This window comes from Thermobia domestica, chromosome 18 (genome assembly GCF_964235325.1).
Source record: "Thermobia domestica chromosome 18, izTheDome1.hap1.1, whole genome shotgun sequence".
Classification (NCBI taxonomy): Eukaryota; Metazoa; Arthropoda; class Insecta; order Zygentoma; family Lepismatidae; genus Thermobia; species Thermobia domestica.
This window is the reverse complement of record NC_137471.1, coordinates 99,485,894-99,513,558: the sequence shown is the minus strand read 5'-3', so window position 1 is coordinate 99,513,558 and position 27,665 is coordinate 99,485,894. Positions and strand designations below refer to the sequence as shown.

At 36.6% G+C, this 27,665-nt stretch overlaps 1 protein-coding gene across 2 annotated transcripts in view; it reads left to right on the top strand.

Annotated features, from left to right (window-relative positions):
* LOC145675453 (serine-enriched protein) overlaps positions 1 to 27,665 on the top strand; it is a 765,040-nt gene that overhangs the window by 508,662 nt on the left and 228,713 nt on the right. The gene's annotated exons all lie outside the window — the stretch shown is intronic.

Here is a 27,665-nt window from a genome sequence, read left to right as displayed (position 1 = left end):
CCTTTTACCGAATGAATTTCGCACTTGACTCACGCAAACTTCAAACAGTTCTCTACATGATATACACTATTACGTAAACAAAATGGTAAATTTAGTTGTGTTCTTTCGTCTGTTTTTAAAAAAGCTTATCACACAAGCCAAATTGCCGTTAATTAACGCCGTTATAATATTAAAATAAAATTGTTTTACGATACTTTTTACACTGTAAAACAGGGCATCAAATTGTAAGCTCGTTGATGATTCACTGGGGGATTTTGTAGAGAGTAGTTGGAATCGCCGATTACATTGGGGAAGTGCGGTCTTTGTTTGCTGCGACGCTTTCACTTACTGTCAACACCACTAGAGTGTAATGCACCGTTGCGTGGTGCTGCAGTCACTTGAAATGAGCGGTAGCTTCCCAAAGTGAAAGAAGTGGGATTAAGATTTAGCAGACTTTAATGGAATTACATTTTAATATGAGGAGAAAAAAGTAAATACTAGGAAATAATATGGTTTTATTTTTTATTAGTGATTTATAAATCATAGTAATTATAGTTTTCGGGTTACATTCCATGTATAGATTTGGATTTCATTTGCCAAAATCAAATTATCAATCTGTAGAAAAAAAAATATGTTGATTTACATTGGTGCGAGCTTTTCTGGATTGTGATTGTTAGGCCAGAACGCATATTTTTTCGCACGAAGACAATTGAAAATGAAAATGTAATACGGGGCATTACAATTTCAAGGAAAAGTTAAAGATCTCGTAATGAAAATATATATTCAAGATTTCCATAAAAACGTACATTTGCATAATATATTGTTCATATGACACAACAGGAGTACAGATCTGAACGGTATACCTGATCTCTACTAATCTTCAAATACAGTCTCAATACAAGGGCTGCTGGGGAAGTTCTGCAATCAACAAAAAAGAAAGAAAAACACATGAACTTCTGGAAATGTTTTTAATGTTTTTCGAAATATTACCTTTTGGATCGATACATTTTTGCGTACACTCAAACGAATCTTGAAAATATTTTTCCATCTGAGCCTGCTACCGCAGAAACCGCTGTTCGCAATACAGCTGCTGCTTGAATCGATACAAATAGGTAACATTGCATCTTATTTTCATATGGTGGGACAGCAAGAAGTCATTAGGTAAATGATAGCTGAGTACGGACAATGAGTCATTAAGATTTCTATTGATAAAAGATTTTAAGATTTCTATATGGTCTGTTAAGTGGGAACTGCTGTCGTGGTGAAGGATGATTCGACGATTTTGGTTTGTTTTGCGCGATTCACTGATGACCTCTTGGAGATAAACCACATATGTTTATGATCTTTCAGAATTCGATTCAGTTTTTCGATTTACCAGAAAGGTAAAATCGCGGTTCTCAGAAACGTTTCACATAAAATTTCTATTTTCAATAACTTTCATGTATCACCTGATGTTATAGCGAATGTTGTCGAGTTTTCTTTCTTGTCATTATATAATTCAGAAAGAGGCGGAAATTTGTACATCACCAGCTTTATGTGAAGACTATGTCCATACAGCTTATAAACGAACAAACCAGTTTAACTCTATTTTCTCTGGCACCAGCAGTTGCTCTCAGCACTTACTCTGAACTCTTCATCAGACGCAGCAGTGTAGTGGCATTTTTAAAATTAGTAAATTGTTATATGCTTTCAATACCAACTTTGAAGATCGCTTCCCCAAAAGATTTGTGACATATTTTTCTTGTTGCACAGATGATTCAAAGATGTGTGAATAACAGAAACACTTTGATGTAAAGGATGACGACGATATTCATGGAGAGTCACACGTACAGGAAAAGGGAAGATTCGAATGAAGAATAACATGCATTCGAAAGTGCTAAAATTATTGTCTGGAACAGACTCCTGTGAGGGAATGCCACTAAGTTATTTTTATTTAATATAATTTATCATCTGTATTTTACCTTTGGTAATTGCTATTGTATTTTAGCCGGAATTAGAGGTCGGCACGGGCTTGGGCCCACAAAGTATATATTACTTCGGGCCCGGGCCGGGCTCGGGCTGTGAATTTTTAAATATAGAGCCATATTTTCCGGGTCTAGCTTTGTAAATATACTGTACAACCATATATATTGCACCGTTCTTTCTGTTGAACTTTATTGCACAACTGCTTAACTAAACCTCTAATTGCTTTAAATAAAAAGACAATTTTGCTCTAATTATTAAGTTTCTGTAATTCGGGCTTATTTCGGGCTCATTTGATTATCATACGGGCTCGGGCTTAAATGCTAAAATATATTTCAGAATCGGATAGGGCCTCACATTGTAAATTCACGGACCGGGCCGGGCCCGGGCTAAAAATTCTGGCCCGTGCAGACCTCTAGCCGGAATCTATGGCGCGTCCTACATTGCGAAGGTTGTCTTGCATGATATTCTGTGCACTACACAACTACACTGAATTCAAGCACGAATCGTGTTCATAGCGCACGTTAATATAGGGCCTGTCCATCATAGCGTCGGTGTTCCGTAAAAATAAAACACAAACTCAATTCAGCTATATCAATGAGTTGAATCCACAGTCTGTCAACAGAGTCAGAGAAAATACAGCCATCAAGCAACCAGAATTTCACTTTCAAGGGGCGCAGTGGCTTAGTGGTAGAGCGTTCATTTCCGGTGCTTGGAGTCTCTGCTTCGATCCCTGCTCGCGCCGTGTGGACTTCGTGGTGGACAAACACCGTGCTCGTGGGTTTTCTCGGGGTGCTCCCGTTTCCTCCCACTTTCTGCGTTCGACCATGTCATTTATTTCTCATCATCACTGTCTCCTTTAGCCTAACCGGCATAACCATGGGATGTAAACCTTAAAATATCATTTCATTTCATTACACAATTTCACTTTTAAATGGACATAACTCTCTCATACTCAATGCTATTGAAATCTGTTTTCTTAATCCCTGAAAACTGCGTATAATTATAATGTAACAATGTGTAATAGTTGTTTATTATAATATTACTGAAATATTTGGGTTGGGTTGATTTTGAGTTTAAGGTCCCGTTCAGCAGCGAAGCTATATGAGACGTGGACCTACTGATTAACGTGGAATCCGAACCATATGAGTTCCCGCCGGGAATTAAACCCGGGTATCTCACGCCCAAGGTGCGTACGCTAACCGCTTAGCCACGAAGGAGCTCTGGAATATTTACATTTAAAGATTAAACCATGTAATCAAGACGGCATTTTGTCCAATTTTAGTTAATATACGTATTTCAAAATGTGTGACCAGTATAAATGAAACATTCTATTTTCTGCATTAAGCAATTAATTTCCTTTATTTTGGTTCAAGAACGACTTCTCTACTTCTAATCTGTGCAAAGCCCTATTTCTTTAAAGGTTACAAATTCTTACAGCGATCATATTGATAACGTCGTATCTCTGAAATCCGGAAGTAGATTCCTTGGGACGTCTCAGGAGGAATATTTTTTTTAAATACTGTTAATATTTCCGCAAATTTCGTTATGTTCTTTTTGTGTCTTAGTTAAATCATAATTGCACTGTACTGTATGTTCTCTCAATAAAAAATTTCTAAAGATATATAAATATAGTAACAGTGGAATATGGTATTACCGCCCGGCTCTCGTCGTTGTGTAAAACTTCATCATGATATAACGTAGGGAAATGAGTTAAATTAAGGTTGTAAGATTTAATATCGAAGTTGAAACATCGCAAATTAAAGAAAAGCCTGTACTAACAAATATCATATTTGAAAATTTCGGCTTAATCTAGCTGTGACTACATTTAATTCAAAATTGAACTTCTGGAATGCACACTATGAGCGTACCTAAAAGAAGAAAACAGTAAAAGCGGTCGGGATTCCAACCTTGGACTATCCACGTACGAGTCCCTTACACTAACCATTCATCTAACAGATAATGACGTAAACACGCTATTTTTTAAAATTTCTGGTTATATCCAAGTGACACTCTTATATGCACCTCCATTGCATTTTCTTTAACTTTTTCTTTTCAAAGGTCTAACATGTTTACGACGATTTGTTTAATTTTCCGCTAGAGCTTCGCAAAAAGTGATTATGTCTGAGTATTTGTCACTCTTGATCAGACGGTTCTGTCAAATACAGGGTGGCCCAAAAGTAAGTATAGAGACCCGTACTGATCAACTCATTGCTTTTTATATCATATTTAATTGTTATTCTTCACGTAGACTTATTTGTTCGTAATGTCTTTTTACTTATATCTTACGCTCAAAACAGCCGAAGCAAATAAACCTATACGCTAGAATGTTATACTTGATCAATGCAGAGGTGTATACCTACTTGTGAGCCACCCTGTATAACTGAATTAGCACAGTGGTAAAAACTTTTACTACCTTAAAATGTGTTCCTGAACAAGGGGAAGTTCATTATGCACACTGTGGCTAAGCTACAAGAGGTCTACGTTGAACGGCAACGGCTCAACCACTGAGTTAACTTTTGGAATATTCCATTGTATCAGTTTCTCAACGTGGCTAAAGGAAATGTATCTAAATGACTGCACAGCATTCTCCGTGGCTGAATGGATAAAATCATTGTTCGATAACTAAGAGGTTCGTGGTTCAAAACCCGTTTCGGAAGCTGATGTTTTAAAAATTCTTAATTCTCCAGATTTTAAGATCTTTCTCTCCCTTTCTGATCATCTGGTACTCTAAAAAGAGCTCTTCACCTTAATTCAAAAATCGCCTGATACGATCCTCGCAGTTCGGAAACTTCCCTTCTTCTGATTAACAAAATCACAAATTTCGTCAGAATATGGATGCTGTCGGATCATTTTTTCTTCAGTTCTAAACTTGTATATGTAAATCATTCCTCTCTCTCTGTGTCTCCATATTTGAATCTCCCCCCCCCTCTCTCTCTCTCTTTCTCTCAATGTCGTCCAGTATGAACGCGCATGGGTTGAGATCAAACCTCCGACTCTTGAAACGAAATGTAGGCGCTCTAGCAATGTGATGTCGTAACTTTATAGGTTTGTTGCTAAAAGGAGCGTCATTTTAGATTTTGTTTCGGGGAAGGGAGATTCTCGCCGACATAAGAGTTTCTAAATTAGTGTTTTACTATACATTTGCTCAAATAATGTGTGTTTATAAAACTCAAGGAGGGGAGAATTACACCCTACTGTCCTGCCCAAATCATGTCCCTAGAATATTTACTTTCAATTACAGGGAAAGAAAATGAAATTAATCATTGAATAACTCATTTCTTTCAATAGTTTTTACAGCTTTGCGCCCGCATTACAGACTTTGGGAAGCATAAAGCTTACTTCCGTGGTTGATAGTTTCCGTAGATTTCACAATGAGTACCTTCCTAGCTTGATATGCAGTCTTTGAAGGAAGGAAATAATGCAAATTACGGTGTTTGTGAAGCTATGTGAACATTTTGTGACAGTATTTTTTTTTTTTTTTTTTTTTTTTTTTTTTTTTTTTTATCAGGCTCTAAAAAGACACTTCAGAACAGAGAAATAAAAGAGATGGTTTTAGAGGTATAAAACTTGTAAACAAGGTTCCTGTTTTCTCCATCTGAATGGAAGGAGTAGATTACGTCATACAGACTGCTTTAGGCAAGGAGAGGGAAAGAAGAAGGGCAAACTTGATTGAATATCAGTAGGAGATAGTCGATCGAAACATGTGTTTCTGAATGCATAAGAACACTGCACAAGAGTTTGTTAGTAATTTGGACTTAAACTTTTGTAACATTTTCTATGCCGCAAACTGGAAGACGAATTTTGGAGTAATATCGATGGTAAAGACCTTACTATAATGGCATTTGTGTTGATTTCCTACGTGCTCATATTTTCGATAGTCAGGGAAATTCATATCGAAAGATCCGAGAAAGTCAAGTAAATTAGCTTCAGGCATACTCATTTTGTGGCAGCTGTGTTCAACTGTTTGCGAAAAATAGCAAAACGACTTGATATTAAAGATTTATATATTGTATGTGTGACGTAAGTTTCTATGATCTCCCACTGTAAAGGGATATTTGAAAAGCTATTTGTTATTTCACTGAATTTTTTCATCAATTGGAAATTAGGAAAATAAATTGTAATTTTGTTCTTTATTTACTGTAATACTTCTGGAAAGACGGTGTCGGGAATGGGAAACACCAATTTAGCGTGTATATAGCAAAAGAAAAATGCTCAAAGCATGCTTTGTGTCCTCTAAACTATTGTGGTGTAAAAATAAAAGAATTGACCTGTGGTGAGAGGTACTGTATTTACAAAAAACACATATAATATTGCTTACTAATTACATACTGAGTAAGTATACAGTAAAAACATGGATTTTTTCACATTATGGTTCATAAAATGAACTTTGGGAAAAGGGGGGGTGATAATGAGAAACCCTGCAGTAACAGATCTGTTTTTATTAAAGGTTTTTGAGAAATCTTTCGTTTGCATTACGTAATAACGTAATGAGGGTTTTTCAGAAAAATGTTGGATGTTAAATAGCAGAGAACGTGGTATTGGATGGATGTTAGGTTTGTTCTGTGATCATCTCAGTGGCCTTTGTATTCGAATACAATATCCCTTTCTGTTTGTGGTTGGCGGTGCTCTCACTGAGGTAATCTCAAAGGAAAAGCCAACAAATAAAGCCTCACCGGCACGTCAGTCAGTCGAATATAATGCAGACTTCGATTTCTGGAAGTCTATTCAATATCCAAACCTTTGTTCACACCTCGCAGTCTTTTGTTCTATATTGTATTGTTTTCGTTCTATATTGTATTGTTTTCAACTCATCTGCATTGCGAAATCATGTATCAATACAATGCTCTTTACATTAATTGAAAAAAGATAAGAGCTATCAGTTCGTTTTCTTTTGATTGTTTTGCAATGAAAGATAATGTATTAATTTCGATGCATGTTATGATCTGATCCGTTATTAATGACTATTTGTAACTATGTACTCAACAATGTAGATTGAAGAAAACAATATAATCATAGCGATTATGCATGCTGTATGTGCGAGGAGAGCCAGAAAATTCTTACCATTACCATTATAGAGATGTGTTAATAATGTAAAAAATTGTACAATGATCGTGTGGCGTCTCATTTATATCTGGGTTGGTTTGGTCTCCGCAGGTCGTGTTGAGTTGACGGTACAACCAGAAAGCTGGGTGACGGCTGCGAGTTGTACAAAATCGAATACCAAGCTATGATTAGGTCCTCTATCTTTAAGGAAAATCGGTACATACGATACATGAAAAGGTGGCAGCAGTGTATGCGGAGAAATGCCTATCTTACAACACAAATGCGGTCGCACAAGTCTGGAGGATGACCCAATAGAAGGTCGTACCAAAGCATGGTGGCAAAACTTGAGCAGCTAGTGCATAAAGGGAAACGTTAGACTGTTAATTGCAACTAGGGTGGTGAACTCAATAAGAAATTCGGTCTCACAGCATTATTTTCTGAGTATGGGGAAAATGGCAGCAAAGTGGGTGTCCCGGTTATCGACACCTTTTCGAAAATAGCAAGTGTGCAATGTTCAGAAATCATTTTGGGTATTGTGTATTACAAGGACAAAAATGCTTTTGTAAACAGTTTAATGACTGAGTGAATGCTGGATCACTTGGATGCATCTGTTTAACCCTGAAAACAAAGAAATTAGTGAAACACAGAAACATAACCTTTCCTCTCGCCTTAAAAGGCTAAAGTTCAGTATTCATCGAACAAAGTCATATAGTCCGTGTTTCAGAACCTTGAAAGTGTTATCTTGACTGATTACGTACAAAAATGGGCTACACTTCAAGAAGATATTACAGGATCTGTGCAAAAATTACGGGATACTATCAAAGCGAAGAGGCAAGGTTTGCTTTCGAAAGGTGCGTTGCTGGTAGCAAACAATGCACCGACATACCACCGTGCAGCAGAAACATTCACTTTTGGACCCCAATGTGACTACAAACCTTTATCGTACACACCATATTCACCTGATCTGACTCCATCCTATTACTTCTTCCCAAATATGAAGGAACATTTCATGATAGGTGTTTTGGGCAGGGTTGGCAAAAGCCATGGTTTTTATTGAAAAAAAAAATAACAAAACCCTTTTTTTTTTTTTTTTTGTTTAAATCGGTTTTTGTTTGTTTGTTTAAACCAGTTTTTTCCGGTTTAAATTATTTGCTCTATGTATTTATATCACATATGGACAGAAATAAGTTTGTTTCACTTTGGTGTTATTATGCAATAACCGGGTTATGCTGGAAGGGGTCACATATACCCTAAGCTTAAAGCGGAGTCCAAACCATTTCTCGATTTACATCCGAAACAAAATTTCCTTATTTGAACTTGAAACCAGGACTAATTTACCACAAATGCGATACGTCTGCCGACACACTCATGAAGGACTCGTGATAAAATACGTTGTACTGATCTTTACATACTTTTAATATAATTGGCAACAGTCATTTGAGAAGGACAAAAAGATAAACAGTTGCATAAGTGAAACCATTATACAGAATTGCATATGGACTATTTCAAAATACTGCAGAGTATAGAAGAACTAATTAGGTCTAAGTTAGTTCACTACGACTTTTATTAGTCCAAGTTAAAGGAATGCAACGACTTAATTTGCATATCAGTAAGAAAAGTGAATAAAGGTACGAATTATTTGAGTCCACTTTGGGTCTGACCCATTTATACATAAATAGATACCAAAGATACTTCTGACTTCAGTAAATGCCTCTCGTGGGGTTTGTATGCCCCCCGCCAAAAAAGTACGGTATTTCGATGTATTTTATCAACAGTAAACATTACTAAAACGAAACAGTATTTAGAATTTTTCTTTGATTGCAATTGCATAACAATAATAACAAACTATAAAAAAAACAGAAAAGAAACATTCATACACTTATATATGTAAAAAAAAAAAGAAAAAAAAAGAAAAGAAAAGTTGCTTTTGTAGTATAATCTCTGAGTAACGAATAGGGAATTTAGGTCTGAATATAATACGAATAACATGCGGGAGTGACACATGATAACTCACAAATGTGTGTTCATCAAGATTTTACGAACACACACTTTTACGAACATTTTTCGGTTTTTGGTTTAAACCACCTTGGTTTAAACCAGCCAACCTTGGTTTTGGGTATGATGAAGATTGATTCTGTGTACACTTTGTTTGCATTCAACTTGTATGATTTTTTTAAAAAGAAGGGCTACTATTCGTATCGCCTTCGAATCACGCTGATACTTAAATTTGGCTCCGTTGCTGAGTGGCCATCGTGCATACAAGAGCACATAGTATAGTACAAATCCTTCTACCATACTATCTTGCCTCCAAAAGAGTTATATTACAAGACTTGCCACTAGTGTCTATTATTATTATTATTATTATTATTATTATTATTATTATTATTATTATTATTATTATTATTAGAAGAAGAAGAAGAAGAAGCTTGTATTCTGACATAACTTATGAACAGGGTAAGTACGTATGTTATAGTTGATAAATGTTTGTTTGGCGGTAGCGACTATTAAATGTAAAGTGAAAAAGCCTTGTTGTGTTCACATTATTGTGGCAGTGCAAACTTCACTGTGGTGATCCGTCTTATTATCTTTCCTCCTCGTTTGAGTTTCACCATTCAATCAATCATAGTGCTTTTCGGAGGAAAGAGAAACGGAAGGCGTTTGCACTGTAAGGAAAGAGAGGGAACATGAAAGGTCGCCAACAATGGAGCTTTATCCCTTGTGGCATACTGGGTGATAAAAGACCAGAGGATTTGATCCCTCATCTTTTTCGTCCCCCTTCCCCTCTCAACAGTCATGCTTGTTCAAAACCCTACTACGGAAGCTGGAATGAGATTATATAAACTTGACTGAGCTTAACTGTATTCACACTTAGGATTCAGCGCCCAACATTTGCTTCACAGTACCTTCATGGTGCACCCGACACAGTGTTGCCATAATAGGAGAACGCCTTGTGATAAAACTATATATACTTTGTCTGTATGTAATAATTTTTATTTCTATCAAATAAATTGACGGATGAAGTACAATATCACAATGGTTTGCTGTGCAGATACTTAGGTTCAAACGTTATACAGGGTGGTCCACAGTGGATTATTTTGGAAACAAACATGATTAAAGCAAATCTGATTAGCGGAGGGCGGACTTGGGTAAAGGAGCTACCGATTGACGCATGCGTGGTGAATGGCGACCATCTTGGATCCAGGTTATTTTTTTTCAAATGGGAAGGTAGGCATGTGACACATCAATTAACAATGGTTTCTTTTCCTCCAGGAAAATGCAGTCTCGCAAGCAAAAACGCGATACAATGTCCCGTTCCAAAGTAATGACGCTCCAAAGTCCCACCTACAGGATGTGCTCCACATGTTGCCCTCCCACACAGCCGGAGTCTCTTAATCCAGTCCTCCTAAACCCGCAACAACACAACGGGGGTGACGCTATTATGGCGTCCTGAATACCTCCCTGTAGGTGTGCAACATCCCGAATCTTCTCCTGATACGCCAGGTGTTTTAAGTGTCCCCATAAAAAATCCAAGGGAGTGAGGTCCGGCGACCGGGCTGGCCACTCCACAGGGCCTCGGCGACCGATCCAACGTGCAGGAAAATGCAAACATTCCCGCACAGGCAGCGCATAGTGCGGTGGGGCATCATCTTGCTGAAAATATCGCGGCAAAGTGGGGTCAGGGCGGAGAAGCAACGGAAACACTAACTCCTGTAACATGTCCAGATATCGGACACCATTTAGGGTACCAGGGATGAATAAGGGTCCTATGATCGACGTGTTCCATATGCCACACCACACCATCATATGAGCAAGGGTAACCCTCTTGCAGGGATTGATCGCATTTGGGTTTCCATCCGACCAATATCGCATGTTCTGGCGATTCACTTCCCCATCTAAATAAGTTTGCCTCGTCTGTGAAGGGAACACTGACTGGGAAATGCGGATCTCGATCAAATTGTGACAAAGCCCAATCGGCGAATTCCATGCGCCGGTCTGGATCATCCTCTAAAAGGTTGTGAACAAGCTGCAACTTGAAGGGATACCACTTGTTCGTATGGAGAATCCTCATCATGGAAGCACGTGATACGCCTGTTATCGCTGATAGTTGTCTTGTGCTGCGCTTCGGACTTTTCACATTCGCAGCAAGCACCATTGTGGATGTCTCCTCATCTGAGGCGGTTCGTGGGGGCCTGATCTTGGTCTGTCGGCAACATTACCAGTTACACTGAATTTCCTAATGAGGTAGCTAACAGTGTTGTGACTTATTGTAGGTCTTTCTTGGTGACGCGGGTTGAAATCCTGAGCAATCACACGACTGCTTCTTTCCCCAAATATTAGGATGATCTCAATTCTTTCCTGCTTCATCAGTGCCTTCTCGCTCTATCTGCAACGGAAAAAAACCTGTCAAATTTGGGGCGTCACGTCTTTCTTGCAGCGTTAGTGCTATGTCGCTCTCCCTGCAAGGAAACCGAAAACCGTCAACTTGGAACGTCATAGTTTTGGAACGAGACATGATAACGCATTTCTGCTTGTGGGACTTCAGTCTCGTGCAAAAAGCAGTGTTAATTGATGTGTCACATGCCTACCTTCCTATTTGAAAAAAATAACCTGGATCCAAGATGGGCCATTCACTACGTATGCATCAATCGGTAGCTCTTTTTCCCAAGTCCGCCCCCTGCTAGTCAGATTTGCTTTAATCATGTTCATTTCCAAAATAATCCACTGTACTAAGACTTACGGACCACCCTGTAGAACATAAGATTCAGTAACAGTTACAACTAAACAAAAGTAACCACTAATTCATGTCTTCAAAATACAGTAGGTTGATTCATCTTGGATTCAGTACCGTGTTTCCTTGAGAATAAGTCCTAACCCAAAAGTAAGCCCCACATACATAAGATCCAGTCTTATTTTCGGGAAAACATGAAAGTAAGGCAGTTAGTACTCTTTCCTTTGACGAGTGCTGTACCGTGTTCCCTGGTTGACGCCCACTATCCTTTGGCGTATATGATATAGCGTTTTTAGTATACATGAAGACATCCTAAATTTTGTTAGATTTTTCTGCGCAATAGCAGTAGGTCTTAATTTCTATATATCCATTAAGAGATGTACTAGTGATATAATTAAATCTTCTATTTGTAATACTATAGTCTTTTTTATCAGGATCAATAGTTTTTTTCTCTTATTAATCTTTGAAAATGGAGAAAACAAACCAATTATCATTAGTGAGCAAAAAACTAGTATTACTGACGATAAGTTCAGTATTCTTGTCAAGCATTTATTGTGATTCAGCTCACGCTCTCTTAAATTCAGTGTATAAGTTAAAGACAATGAAAAATATTAAAAATACGGAAAGTAAGCCAGGTAATATCTCCAAAACGCTATTAAATAAACTGATAACTGTTTCCAAACTTTTTCTTATAGACCAGCAGTTTGGGTGCGGAGTTTATGACGTCATAATTGTTGGGCACCCAAATTTATGCACTACACGAGGGCCTTGAGAAAAATTATTATTTCATAATTATAATTACGTTTTGAACATACAATCTAGCTCACTCGCTACATTATTGATGTTCTTCATTAAATTATACACTTTTTTTTGAGTGGGAATAAACTTAGGGTAAAGCCTTAAAGAGCATTTTCATTTACAGCATTGAGGTATATCTGTCATGCCTTTTATCGTCATGGGTAACATGTAAGCGAAACCGAGATGGACGTTTATAATTCATTGTTAACACTGAAACTCGAATTATGTAGACTCACTCGACCGAGACGAAGGCAGACATTTATAATTCAGACGAGACCGCAAATTATATTAAGAATCTGAATGCACCATAATTTGAAACTTAACGAATGATATAGGAGCATGTTAGTATATATTTAACCAGGTTCCGGATGTAATCTACAACCACACGCACAAAGGGTGGACGTTGTTGTGCACAGATTTCTGATTAATCTGACTAATATAACAAGCTTGTGTTGTACATTTGCCTGTTTCCAGTCTTTTTTTTTTTTTTTCTTTTTAAATTTAACCTACAACTGTTTGGAAGAGATGATCTGATTCTAATAGTCTTTCCAGCTGGTCTAGTTGCGAGGGCATGTGTATTCAGTGTACGGAGTCCCAGATTCGATTCACAATGGGAGAGCTTTGAACTTTGAACGCATTACGGCTCGGATTCTAGTTTGAACTTTAAGTCCATGTCTCGTATATAACATGGTCCTGAAAAGGACCTCGGTACCAATCCAACCAATATAATTTTAATATTGTAAACGTGAACAAATTACAGATTTTTTAAAGAGGAGACCTTGCTGATTGGGTAATAATAATAAATAAAGGATTCGGATTAGGAATTACATTTCTGGGCTTTCGCCATCTATGACCATATTAGCCCAAGACAAAGGAGCTAGAAAAAGAATAAATATTGCTTCCTGGTTAATACACTTCCACTTCTATAGACATTTACGGGATGTGTTGGAACTTCTTTCTGTATAACATTATTATTATTATTATTATTATTATTATTATTATTATTGTTATTATCATAGAATCCGAAAATAATACATTGTAAGATTTTACACAAAGTGAAAATTTCTACCAGAGAATTTCTACTTTTATCGGTTTTAAAATACGAACGTATATAGAACTATATCACTATTTGTGAGATTTACTCGTCAATTCGCATAACACGTTATCACGTTAACACGTTTACAGATAATCACCTCCACCATTTTAGTCGAAATGAGAAACCATATTTGGCCGAATTCTCATTTCGCTTAGCGATATTATTAATTAGGAAATATCCCTATATGGTAAATTTGATATTATTTGTATTCATGTACTTATACATAAATAAGTGATATGCTGTACGTACTAAAAGGCTTGTGGACAATAAACAAACAATGTAATGAAAACGATGAACTATTCCATATATCAAGTTTATTTCAAATCACTATAACATAAATTACTTCGAATATACAGGAAATTACGTACATTAAAGAAATCACTATAAATACTTGTATAGTAATTACTAAAATGAATAACTTACGTTGCGCCTCAAAATGAGTATCTGTAAGTATAACCCCTTCAACAACATACATAGTCGTAGTCAGTTTTTGACAAGAGCCCATTGCGACATCATAAATTTATGAAAAAAGAAAATGCTTATTCTCATTAAAAAAAAAAAAGAGAGAGAGAGAGAGAGAGAGAGAGAGAGAAACCTTTTCAATACATTCACTTTTACGCACTAAACACATTAATTAGACATGTGCATATAGTATGAAATGTCATCGACATAAGAAAACGAACCTGCAACCTGTCTTTTAACAAGTTGGTCCTGTCATTCAGTATTGTCCACGTCCGTAAACAACAACTATGGTAATTGTAGTCAGCAAATAAGAAATGAGAAGTGTCAGGGTTGTAGTATTATGTTATTTATACACTTTTCAGGTTGTAATTTATTTCGGGGCTATCCAGACGAGACAGCCATCTGTTGTGATTTTCTGTATACAGTCCTGTCCTGTCTGGATTTCACCTAAAGTTAGCACTCAGAATAAACTCACTATGTAAACATCTCTTATATATATGTATAGATAGATAGATAGATATTCTTAAAGATAATATGCAGTATTTCTGAGTTGAACATAGTTGGTGGAGGTGTGGTTTGATATTTCAGTGCAGTTTTCCTATGTAGATTTTCTGTATTTCCTCCTATGTATCTCTCTCTGTCTCTCTCTCTCTCGCTATATCGCTATATATATATATATATATATATATATATATATATATATATATATATATATATATATATATATATATATAAGTGGATCTTCAACAAATGTTGACTTGTATAAAAATAAACGATTTGAAAGATGCCTCTAAGCTAGAAGATAAAATTGTAGGTATGTGGACCCTAAATCTGGTTAAAGACTCCGTAAATTGCAACATTGTGTGCTTTCGTAGTTTCACGTTACTATCAGATCTTTCTTTCTCATCAATATCACGTTTAATTGGGCACAGTACGTGTATGTGGTGGAAGCATTGAGAGAAAAAGCCCATGCGTGTGATGTAGCCAAATGAAAGTGGCAGCGCTTACGTTGAGGGGGGAGGTGTTCCAATTTATCGCCTCACAGCTCTCGCTAACGTTCGGATGAGTAGTCGTGGGTCTTCCACCATTGAACGGCCATCTACGTATTGTGGATTTGCAGCATATGTATTCTCTCTTTCAGCAAGTATATATACATATATATTGCTTTGAATGGGCAGGCGCACGTTAATTTTTGATGAAGAGAAGAGGTTTGAAAAAGAGGAATTACCTTAATATTTTGTACTGAAATTTGTACTTATTATGAAGCCCTGTTTTAAAATTTCCCTATCAAAAAAAAAAAGTATTGATAGGGAAAAATAGCGTTCTTCCCTATTAACTAAAATTTCCAAAATTAAAAGCTGAAATATGCACGATCGTTAATTTTAGTGTCGACTTTTTAAATTTTATTTTTTGAATGAATAAAGTATATATAGGAGTTCATATTGCTGCTGCATTGCATCACTGTAACATCATAAAATCTTGGTTTGATGGAATATAACATCTCCTGTCAACATTGAGACTATATAACACCTTGGGTAAAGATGCCCCACTAAGTGAAGACGCCCCCACTCGAATTGCTCGCTGTGACTCGTGGTAACAGCACTTGCCATGCGCTTGAAAAGCTACACAGTCTTGAGTGAATATATGTGGAAGTTGCATCGGAGAAAGAAGCTGCTTTTGTTCAAGCCTGTTCACAAAGTTAAGTTTCTCTTATTTCTGTGTCTATAATTTTAGAGAGTGAAACGTAGTAATGCTCTTGACGGTAGTTAAATAGAAATACATAAATAAAATATAATTGTTTAAGAACTTCAGTCTTTTACAAGCGCCAATATGTTTTGTTGTGTTTCTGCGTCCATGAATATGTCACGTGATCGACTGGGGCGTCTTTGCTTTAAAATTGGGAAAGTTGCCCCAGTGAAATCGAAGCAAAGATGCCGCACTAAGAGTTTAAGGTTTCTGTTCGGGACAAGCAGTTAATGACGTGTTGCAAGGAAGTGTACGTTCGTTATGTTTTAAACAATTATTGGTTTGAATATGAAACACTAATTGTTCTGTAATAACTTGTAATTAATGTTCACTCAGAAGCAAACGGGAAATTCCCGTTTGGAGCAAGGGCTTGGTGTCCTAGCTGGGTTGCTGCTTTCAATGATGTAATATTCTATTTATAAACTTCTTTTTTCGCTCCTTACGTGATCAATATTGGACTGAATGAGTTTCACATAATGTATATGACACTAATTGGCTAGCAAGCTGAATCAAAAGAATGTGCATGAATTGAGGTTTAAGCCATTTGTGCGAACTGAATATGTATGAAGAGTTGTTCAAAATACTAAAAAAAAAAAAAAAAAAAAAAAAGAAAGAAAGAAAACAAAAGAAAAGGAAAAAAAGAAAAAAAGAAAGAAAAAATTATCCTTGGAGGAGGGACCCTGCGACACAATTGATTTGTCACAACTTCCTTTAACTGGTTGAATTATTTTGAAAAGGTAAATCTCTGGGTGAATCAATTATCCCTTCATTGCAAAATGAGGAGTATTTCCACTAATTCATAAGGGTAACATTCATAAGTCCTAAATGGCATAAGACCTAAAATTATAGGCACTAGTTGTAAATTTTAGGTCTTGTGCCGTTTAGGACTTGTGCCGCGAAATGATTTTTAGGTCTCGTGCCGTTTAGATTTTGTGCCTCTTTCATTCACTTGCCTTAGTTCTGAAATTCGCCACCACCACACGGAATAGCGACGTTGCAGCAACTAGCAGGCGATAATGTTACGCACGTAGCTAATTCCAACGGTAACAGCTATATTTGTACCACTAAGATTATTATCATTATCTGTTCTGCATTTATACACGAATTACATAATATAACCTATTTCATTCTAAGAATTAATTATATAATTGGTTAAAAAATTCGTACGTTTCAAATGGAGATAGCCTACGATAATCGCAAGACAAATTCCTAAATAAAGAATTAAATAAAAATGTTTGAAAAGCATGTTTTACCAGACTTTTCTAAAACCAAGCAAGCATTCAAAATTGCAGTGTATTTTATTAAGAGGGGGCAAAAATCCACCAAAGTTTACTTAATTAGGACAAAAGCTCACTAGATATTTCACGAGTGAACATTAAATACCAACTGTATACATTAAGAACGCAGTAAATTTAAAATTGAACAAAGAACACTTATTATGCAATACAATTACTATATTTCACAGTGTGGTTTGATAGAGTTTATATGTATAAGCAAAAAAAAAAAAAATCAACAAATAACGCTAAATTACTAATGTAATATGCAATACAATACGTTTGCAGAAACCACTACATAATCATTTAGGGGTGTAGCCTGCATACTTTTCTAAGGGACTGCAAAATATTAAAAGCAAACCAAAAGTTTATTTCCAGATTACGAAAGCTTCAATAAGACAATAAATTTATATATAATACTATTATATTTCCAGTTTGTTCCTTTTTGAAACCTGGGCCTTGACAGTATGTGAATTTAAAACCACAGCTTGTGGGAAATGTACAAATAAGTTAGTTATAAGAAATCGGAAACTGTTCATGAAAGTCCTTTTGTTTGACTGTGTTTATCTTCTGTACTCTTATATAAAAATAAATATGAGCGACTTTTTGAGCATACTACTACAAGTAGAGTCATTAAATTTTAATTATCAAATATCTTACGGAAACAACATAAGAAAGGATTTTTGAAAATAAATATCGTAAAAAGGGTGGGGCAAGTTTTTTAAAGGGTAGTGTATCTCGCAAATCTCTGAAGCTAGTAAAATGAAACTTGGCATATAAACTTTCCTGTTAAAAAAACAAAAACAAAAGACAACAACTGAAAATTCAACACGTAAAAGGGAAAGAACAAACGGAGCACTTAGTATTCGAATTTCCCATTACTTACTTAGAAAATATTAATAAAGTAAGGGAGAATTTGCTTAAGCTAGATGCGTGAAATATTAGAAAATCAATAAAATGTTAGAAAAAATGAGAAAGGGCTTTGAAGAATATGGGATGAAAATAAATGTTAGAAAGACAAAAGCCATGGTGATTGGAACGAAGGGGTCTGTGTCAAATATAAAAGTAGGAGGGGAGAAAATAGAACCAGTGAATAGTTTTCGATACCTGGGTAGTATTCTTAGTAATGACATGAAATGCAAACGTGAAATAAAAGCAAGGATAGGAATGGCGAATGAAGCCTTTAAAAGAAAGAAAAGTCTGTTTTGTGGGACCTTAAACAAAGATTTGAGAAAAAGACTCATAAAATGCTTCGTGTGGAGTGTTGTACTGTATGGGGCGGAAACGTGGACATTACGTAAAGGTGACGAAAATCGACTGGAAGCCTTCGAAATGTGGATGTGGAGAAGAATGAAAAGAATTAGTTGGGTCGAGCGGAAAACGAATGAGAGAGTGTCAGAAATGGGGGGTGAGAGAAGAACACTTTTAGATATTATTAGGAAGAGGAAGAGAAACTGGTTGGGACATTGCCTAAGAAGATCATGAGGGACGTCCTAGAGGGTATGGTGGCGGGAAAGAGAGGGAGGGGGCGAAGGAGACTACAATTAATGGATGATATTAAAACAGAAAGATCATACGCGAAAACGACAAGGTTAGCGGAGGACCGTGGAGCATGGAAGCTTCTCAGCTGCGGCAAGTGACCTGCCAATAAAGGCAGAATACCTATGTTGATGATGAGATGCGTGAAACTCGGTATTTGAACTTTTAACTAAAAATAATAAAATATTTGTTTCAGCGTCTTGAAAATTGCATTTCTAAGAAGGAGGGTCAAGTTCAATAATATTAAAATTTCCCAAGTTGAGCAAAATTGGAATAGATCGTACTCTGGGGGGAAATTTCTCCTGAGCTACGGTCTGAAATCATCACTGGTTACAAGTGTTAGGTCCGTTACAGAATCAAGCGGAGCTCCGCGCTCCGTCTTCCGCCCTCCGCGCTATGCGTGTGTGTTTACACAGTCATCCGTAGCTACACGCTATGCGTCACGTGATTACATACACAATTCTCCTCAGTCAGTGTTGCGAGTAACATCAGTAAGATCGAAATGAAAATAGTGGCTTCATATTGTCTCTGTAAAAAGAGAAAACGAAGAACACAGAAAAATAGGCGGTTCCAAAGTCACCCTTTAGTTACTCAAAGAAGTTTGAAGGGAACTTCTTTGACTCTGTATGTAGGTTTGCGAGAAGATGAGAAAAAGTTCTTCAATTATTTTCGCATGTAAATCCGGTCGTTCGATGAATTAATTGGAAAAATTGCAAATCTCACGATTTTTGTATTCTACGCAAGGGGGATCCCATAAACATGGTCTTAATTCAACTTCGGTAATAAGTCTTTCTGGATCAATCTCCATTTTAGTTTTGCTACTATGCACCTTGCTCTTTACATTTTAAAGGGAACTGTCTGCTCCGCGCGTGAAGTTCCGCTTGACTATGTAAGCACCCATTTGCTCAATGGCCCTATCCGCCTCGCGGAGGACGGAGCGAGGATAGGGCCGCGCGGAGGCCTCCGCGTGACTATGTACAGGGTCGTATCCAGAAGTAGTAGGACTGGTTTTTTCCCGCGCGCGCGGAGCAATGTAGGGGGAGTGCAAAGCCGAATGTTGGAGGGGAGCCTTGGGAACAGGTGTCAACCGGCGGCAGTCGCCTGCGTTCGTTAGTTGAATGCGGACCACTGTGTTAGTGACCTCCTGTTGTGACGCCTCGTCGTCAGTTGCGATGGAGCGAAATTTGGAGCAGCGGTACGCCATAAAGTTTTGCGTCAAACTGGAAAAATCAGCGACCGAAACCAAGGACATGCTTACGCAGGGCTACAAGGAGGATACCATGAGCCTCACAATCATCACGTAAAAAGAAGACCAGAATGTCGAAATCGAAAGTGAAATCGATGTTGATTGCATTTTTGACCGTCGTGGCACTGTCTATAAGGAGTTTGTACCTCCTGGACAGAGTGTGAATGCAAGATTTTACGTGGAAGTGCTCTCACGGCTGCGAAATCGGATCACACGCGTGCGACCAGACCTGGTGGGGAAATGGAAACTCCATCATGTCAACGCGCCGTGCCACGGCGCGTGGATTGTAACGGATCTCCTGGCCAAATTCGGCGTTTCCACGTTGCCTCACCCCCTACAGCTTTGATGTGGCACCGCCGGACTTCTTCATGTTCCCCCGTATCCAGTGCCAGCTCAAGGGGCATCGTTTCGAGTCGGTGGAAGCGGTCCAAGCGCGACGAGGGCGCTAAACGGCATCCCGCAGGACGACTTCCAGAAGGCCTTCGCGACCTGCAAGGCTCGCTACCAGAAGTGTGTAAATGCCCAAGGGGCCTGTCTTGAGGGGTATGAAGTCGATGTACCAAAATGTTCAATAATTAAAAAAAAAAAAATCAGTTCTACTTCTGGATACCACCCTGTATACACCCATAAGAAACAATAGAAAAATCTTGCCACGCGGGATTTCGCGCGCAGAGCTCCGCGTCACTGTGTAACGAACCTTAGAAGAAATGGCGGTAGACAAAATATATATATATATATATATATATATATATATATAGTTTCAAATGTGGGTTCCCAATTACATAAATGTCGCTGGTTTCTGATTTACGTTCAGTTCAATCTGGCAATCTTACAAAGTCGAATTTCTCCTTCGTAATCACGACTTTTTATAAGGACGCAAAACTGAGAAACTATATATATATATATATATATATATATATATATATATATATATATATATATATATATATATATATATATATATATATATATATCAGCTATTGCTTCTACACTATTTCAATGGTTCGTACTTTAATACATCCTTCCCCAACCATGGTTGTGGCCTTTATTAAACGTAATGTTCTTGCATTAAATATATTTTTTTTTTAACTATATCTAAATTTCTCATTAATTTCAATGAAGTTGCTTTGCAAAGATCCTCTAAAATTCCATTGACCTACTATGGGCTGTAAGCCATTAACTTATGTGGCCACCCCTGCTACAAACTACAGACTTGAATATTCGATAAAGCATTTCAGTAGTAAGTACTTGAAACAATACTATTATGAACGTATTTAATTCCAACGGTAACAGCTATGTTAGTAATACTAAAATTATTATTAATAATGATAACGAGTAAGGAGTAGTTAATTACGAGTATGACAACTATTTGCTACACAAAAACTTGAATATAATAAATATATATGTAAAAATAATTTACTTCAAATCGGGACAAAGAAAGCAAAATTTATGACGTACATAACTAAAACACAATATTATGTTACTAATACAAGGTCAATGGTGTGGAAATACCCCCCCCCCCAAAAAAAAAAACAGACATAATGAAAGATCTGGGAATCACATTTGGTAGAACAGGATGTCTATCGGTCACGAAAGTCATGAAATCAGAAAACAGTCATGAAAGTCAGGAAAAAGTCACGAAATTTAGCTTTTGGGCCACGATTTTTTATCTATGCAAATATAAGAATAGATTGGAAAATTTTGTTCTATAAAACGTCAAAATTCACCACCAAAAATGTCTCTGGTGGGCTTTACTAATACAAGGTCAATGCTACCAAATCGCAAACAAACCACGCTTTTATCACATGCATGAAAATTCGGCCCAGTTCGCTTTTGAGAATGTTACTAAATTTTATGGTTTGAGGAGGAAAAGGTCACGAAATTTCATTTTGGAATTTTAATAGACACCCTGTAGAAAGTTAAATTTTGTCACCATAGAAATCTATCGTGGAAAGAGCAAGAAATGCTGCACTTATTTATTTATTTTATTTTATTTTATTTTATTTTATTTCAGAACGATAGAGTTTGTATTTATACAAATTACTTGTAAAAACTAAGGTCCTGTAATATGAAACAGTATATCTAAAACTTTGACTAACAGATTGACAGTATTCTTGGCACGGGCGCGATGGTAGCGCTACAAGAGATTTTTAGGTCCAGTGCCGTTTAGGATTTGTGCAGCTAAATGATTTTTAGGTCCAGTGCCGTTTAGGTCTTATGCCGTTTAGAACTAGTGCTGTGTCCCCATTCATAAGATATTATCAACTTGTTATTAGGAGATGCATCACTTTTCCAGGAATCAGTTTTTTTTTTTTTTTTTTTTACATATTAAAAGAAAGCCGTCCCCCCTCTGGTCTAATGGCTAGTACGTGTGCCTTTATTGCACGAAGTTCCGGGTTCGATTTCTGGTGTGAACACCTTGGAAAATTTGAACGATTACGGTGATCAGGATTTAAACTGTAGGTTCACTGCAGTTCAAGAAGATCCAATTCTGTTTTCTCTTATTTTTATCCATTGTTTACAAACGGGTTTAGAAAATATACATAAAGAATATTTGTCATTTTGTTGAAAATTTTCTTTATAATTAGATAGTTCGTAGAAATTAAAGTTAGTAATATTAGTGTACAAAAAAATAATTGCCTGTTTCTATGATGTTTATGAACACATTTTGAAAAATGGTGAAACTGGGGCATCTTTCCTCAACATGCATGCCGAAAATGTCACACTTGAAGGTTTTTGTAAATGGTTTATTTTCTTAAATTTACTGACGAACTTCTTTCGAGATATTACAAACAAAACATCAATCTTTTAATTGATCATAAATTCAACAACCTCACTTCAATTACAGGAGTGGAAAATGGGTAAGTGAGGCATCTTTACCCAAGTTACTCTAATGATGCATGAACTAACATTTTGGTAAGATCTTGTAACCAGCCTTGTAATCAAGTCTCTGTTCGTGGTTCGTGGTCCTACCAATAAGTATTTTCCTGATACCTGAACTTACCTGCATAGGACGATGAAGGACCTCTCCAAGAAGGATTACAAATTGTTTCCAAATCGCTCGTCGGTCTCAATGATGAAACGAGCATTAGGCGCCGAGAGGTTCGGGTGTCTCGTCTCAAAAATCTCACGGACGATCAGACGGTCATCCAGACCATAACGCACGCAAACATCACTCACAGAAACAACGAAAACACACTGGATTAAATAAGACTATACTTATTTATTAGAACAGTATTATATAAAAAAAATAACGAATAGGAATGGACACAACATGTAACACATAATATGTATAATAATCTTCATTACTAAAATCACACTTTGCCCTTTTAATGCAATGTAGCCCTTTTTATAACTTTTATATAGAAGATTATAATTCAGATTTCACTGTAAATGCTTCTCTCACACCATTGACGCACTTGGGGGATTAGCACTGGGGGAAAAGTTGCCTGGATAATCCCACGTAGAAATCCAGTTGCTGCGCCAAACAATCCTGAAGAGTTAAGATGAGTCTTCAGTAAAATATCACAGTTTCCAAAGTGGAATGCTGATGTTGAAGAGCGCGTTTAAAACTTTTTGTCGCACAAGGTTTATGAACCTGGGACTTATTGATTGGGGCTAGCCGTAAGAAAACGTCCTTCACCGGCTAATAGCTTGTGCCCCTTAACACAAAATCATACTTAATTCCCGACGCAACGTGCGTGGTGGCTGCACACAATACCGGAGTCACACTCCCTGAGCGCTAAAGCTCAAGGTACGAGCTGCAGTGGTCGACTGAAAAGTGTTGGCAGTTCATTCTAAAAACCACTCAGTTAAATCACCTGCATGCACATGCAAACAGAATACGGAAAAGCATTTATGATAATTTTAGTCCACTGGTCACAATGCACGAGACATTGTGATAACTCGGGCGTGAGAAAGTACAGATAAGAAACTGCAAAAGCAAGGTGACTAGCGTCACTCTGGTCACTTGAAAACTGGTCAGCTAGTATTTCCATAAATGATTAAAGAAAGTACTTAATTCAGTTCCAAATAACTGCAGAATGTATACTGTGCATAATAATAAGTCAGGGAGAAACACTGAAATGGTTCGTCACTAACTGAAATGTTCTCACCAAAAAGCAATGTTTTAAATATATATATGAAAAAATAATGAGAAACTTCCTTGTCCAGTTGCGTGGGAAGAAAGCAATTCCCACCGAAGAAAGAACTTATATGCGTCGCAGAATAAAGTATAAATCGAAAATAATAACCACTGTCTTTACGAAATATACAGAGCGTCCACAAAAAATACTTCTATAACCTGGTAGCGGTTATAATCTAAATTGCATATCATTTCCGGCAATCGAACCTGGCTTTTCGCGCATACTAACCATTCAGATTCTTAACAAATCTAAAGAGTGGGCTCACACCTTTGGTACGCGCGGTCCAGGGTTCGATTCTGGGTGGAAACACTCGGTCAAAAATTTCGAACAACTTTTTCATGTAGCCATCCTGAGGGGGGGTTCCTGGGTTTTCCTTATTCACACCAGGCAGATGTCAGTAATGCCAGAAATATATATAAATAAATAATAAATAAACAACTCAAAAAATATAGTGATCGTAGATCAATGAGTAAGAATAATTAATAGTAGTTACAGTTTTGTACTGGTTCTGATAATCACGCTTTCAGTGTAGCTAATTTTATTTATTTGTTTAATATTTAACACTAATTTTTGACATGAACTATCTAAGACGAACCTACAGCTTAATATGGTATAAGACCCACGTAATTTCCTTCCGAGAATTGAATCAGGTCTCGTAGCAAAGGCGGGAACTCGAACCATGTAGCTAGGAGAAAGCCCCCCCCCCCAAAAAAAAAATACGTAGAAAGTGACCCAGGTAATATCTACAAAATGATGTTAAATCAATTAATAACCGTTTCCAAACCTTTTCTCATAGACCAGAAATATGAGTGCGTAGGTTATGACGTCATAATTGCTGGACACCCAAATTTATGCACTATACAGAAGGTCTTGAAAACAATTTAGTTCATTCAATATCGTTTTGTACATACTATCTGTCTCACTATGTAAATTTTAGATATTCTTCATTGTCGTTAGGTTATGTACGATTTTTGATAGTGGGGATGAGCTTAGGGAAGAGCCTTAAATGCAGATTTAAAAATAAAATACTTTTTTTTGTTTGTTTGTTTAAAACGCTTGAGTGGATGCCGACCGCTGTGTTACAATCAGTCATGCTTTGTGTTATATTGTTGCTTTTTTTTTTAGTAGTAGTACTATGAACTACTACTATTCTTGTCTTTGCTGAAAACTTTCAGCTCATTGTTACTCCTCTTCCAGCTATCATAATCGTTTTTATTTCCCTGGAAACTGCTTGAATGCCATGTGGAAGTACCTTCATAAACCGGATTATGCATAATTGACTCCGAATGTGTTAGTTTGGAATAAACTTTGTATGTTAGAGTGACGGGATTATAAAGCACACTTTAACTCTATTAATGTGTACATATAATTGTTGTATTTGAAGAACATTTTTGTTTTATTGTTTTCGTGTGGGAATTCTCTTCGCATTGGAAAACACTTCTGAGATGAGCAAAGAACATTTTTTATTACATCATCTGGCAAGGGATCTACTGTATATAGGCAATTTGGAGAACAATGAAACCAAATCTTTGTCTTTGATAATATCCAATAATGGCATTAGCACGAAGAATAATTGGCAGTATCATCGGCAGTAACATTAATCAGGAATACCCATAACAGTTGTCATTTATTGACAATAAGGAACATGTAATGGATCTATCATAAAAGCATATTTAATTTCTTGAGATTGTTTCCTAGGGCCAATGAATGTTATATTTATGCACTGATGAAAATTATCAACTGAATATATATATATATATATTCTTGGTAGAACAATAATCTTGTTTAGCACTATTCATAAAACAGGACTAGTGGGAAAATGACTCCCAATAATTTATTTAAAGTAATCTCCTAATCGCCTTTCTCATCGTTAAATTCCGTAAAATTAATCATTAGCATTTGAAAAAAAAAAAAAAAAAAACCTAATAAGCAACGCTAAAAAGTTTCGCACGAACTTCAAGAGTAATTTGAATATTGTCTTCACGTTTTAAAGTTACCGATATTCTCGTGTGTAGCGACCCATTAGCGTACAGAAATGGAGAGACTGATCGGAGAAGATTGCAATTCACTCTGAACCGTTAACGGAAATTCTAGGGAGAATCATCAGATAAATGTATATTCTCTCCTCTGAACGAATCCTAACTACAGATCAAGGCTGTTAAAACTTGAATAATCCGTATTTGAATATTTGAACAATTGTTTCTTAAAAAAAAAAAAAAAAAAAAAAAAATTAATAAATAGAATACTCTTGAGTTTTATATAGCATGCACATAATGAGTAATTGTTTCAAACAATGCCCGACAGTAAACAATGAATTGTTTTGGGGTAATTTCAGTTTAATACCCCTTTCCACAGCCAGGCAATATGAGAGACGTGGGCCTAACGCTTAACGTGGGATCTCATCAGCTCCTACCAGGACTCGAACACGGGTCTTCCACGCCTAAGGCACGTATGCCGCCCATTTAGCTACAAAGGAGCTCACAAACATTGAATTTTGTCAGCATGAAAGATGTCCAAATACCTTGTTCTAACAATCATACGAACTTTAAACGACATTGGTATATAATACAGAAATTTGTCTTTATCTCCTCGCAACACATTATGAAGATCTGTGGCTACTTAAATCTTACAAGTTAGTTAAATGATGTTAATAGTAATAATAATAATAATTTTTGTTTGCAAATCTTTCGTAATTGCCTTCTGTATGCTCATTGGTGCATAAAGAATGCTTTCTAATACATTCTGTTTCTGAAAAACAGTAATTTAGGGAATTTTCTAATCAATTACTTTCTTATTACTCATCGTCCCAAAAAATTATGTGATTATCTCGTCTCTTGGCATCACTACTTACTTAAATGCATTATAGAACTTTGTCCGCTATCTGCGTGTTTCATAATGGACTTCCCTATTAAATGTTTAAATTTCTATGTAAACATTTATTGAGATGCAAGTTCTATAATTCATTTAATTAAGTAGTAGCACTTCGAAACGAGCCAGTCATAATTTTCGAGACGGGACAGCATTTTCACGAGACCAGTCGAGATTTTATACTATCTCGTCTCGTATCGTAGCAACACTAGTGGCGCTACAAGACAAGATATTTCTCATGTATCGTCTCGATAACGAGCGGAACTTTGGATCGACACAAGCATAAAATGTTCAATACGAGACGCCATTTGCACCACACCCGACGAGATAACCTACAATCTCGTCTTGACTCGTGTCGTTGAATTCAATTGGTTTTAACGTATCTTTCAGCAGTGAAGTGCCCACACTATTAAATTAGGGAACTTTGCCTTAGGAAAAGTATCAGTAACCATCGAAAACATTTAATTAAATGAACAGGTAGTGAATTCCTGACGAATATCGCATTTTGAACACTTTGAATGTAGTTATTCACTAAAAATTACAGAAATTTTGCTTTCAGGTAGAAACGGAATTATTATTATTATTTGAATTCTATGAGCGCCAGTAAGGAAAGATATAAAATTTGGGGTATAGTCTATATTAAGAAATTAACAAATAATTAATTTTCTAATCTACAAAATGACGTTCCTGAGAACGCAGAGAAAGTAAATAGTTTCTTTTTAAAAAAATAACAGCAATTGCCTACACCCTGCTTCAATCGAATTTGTATTACTGA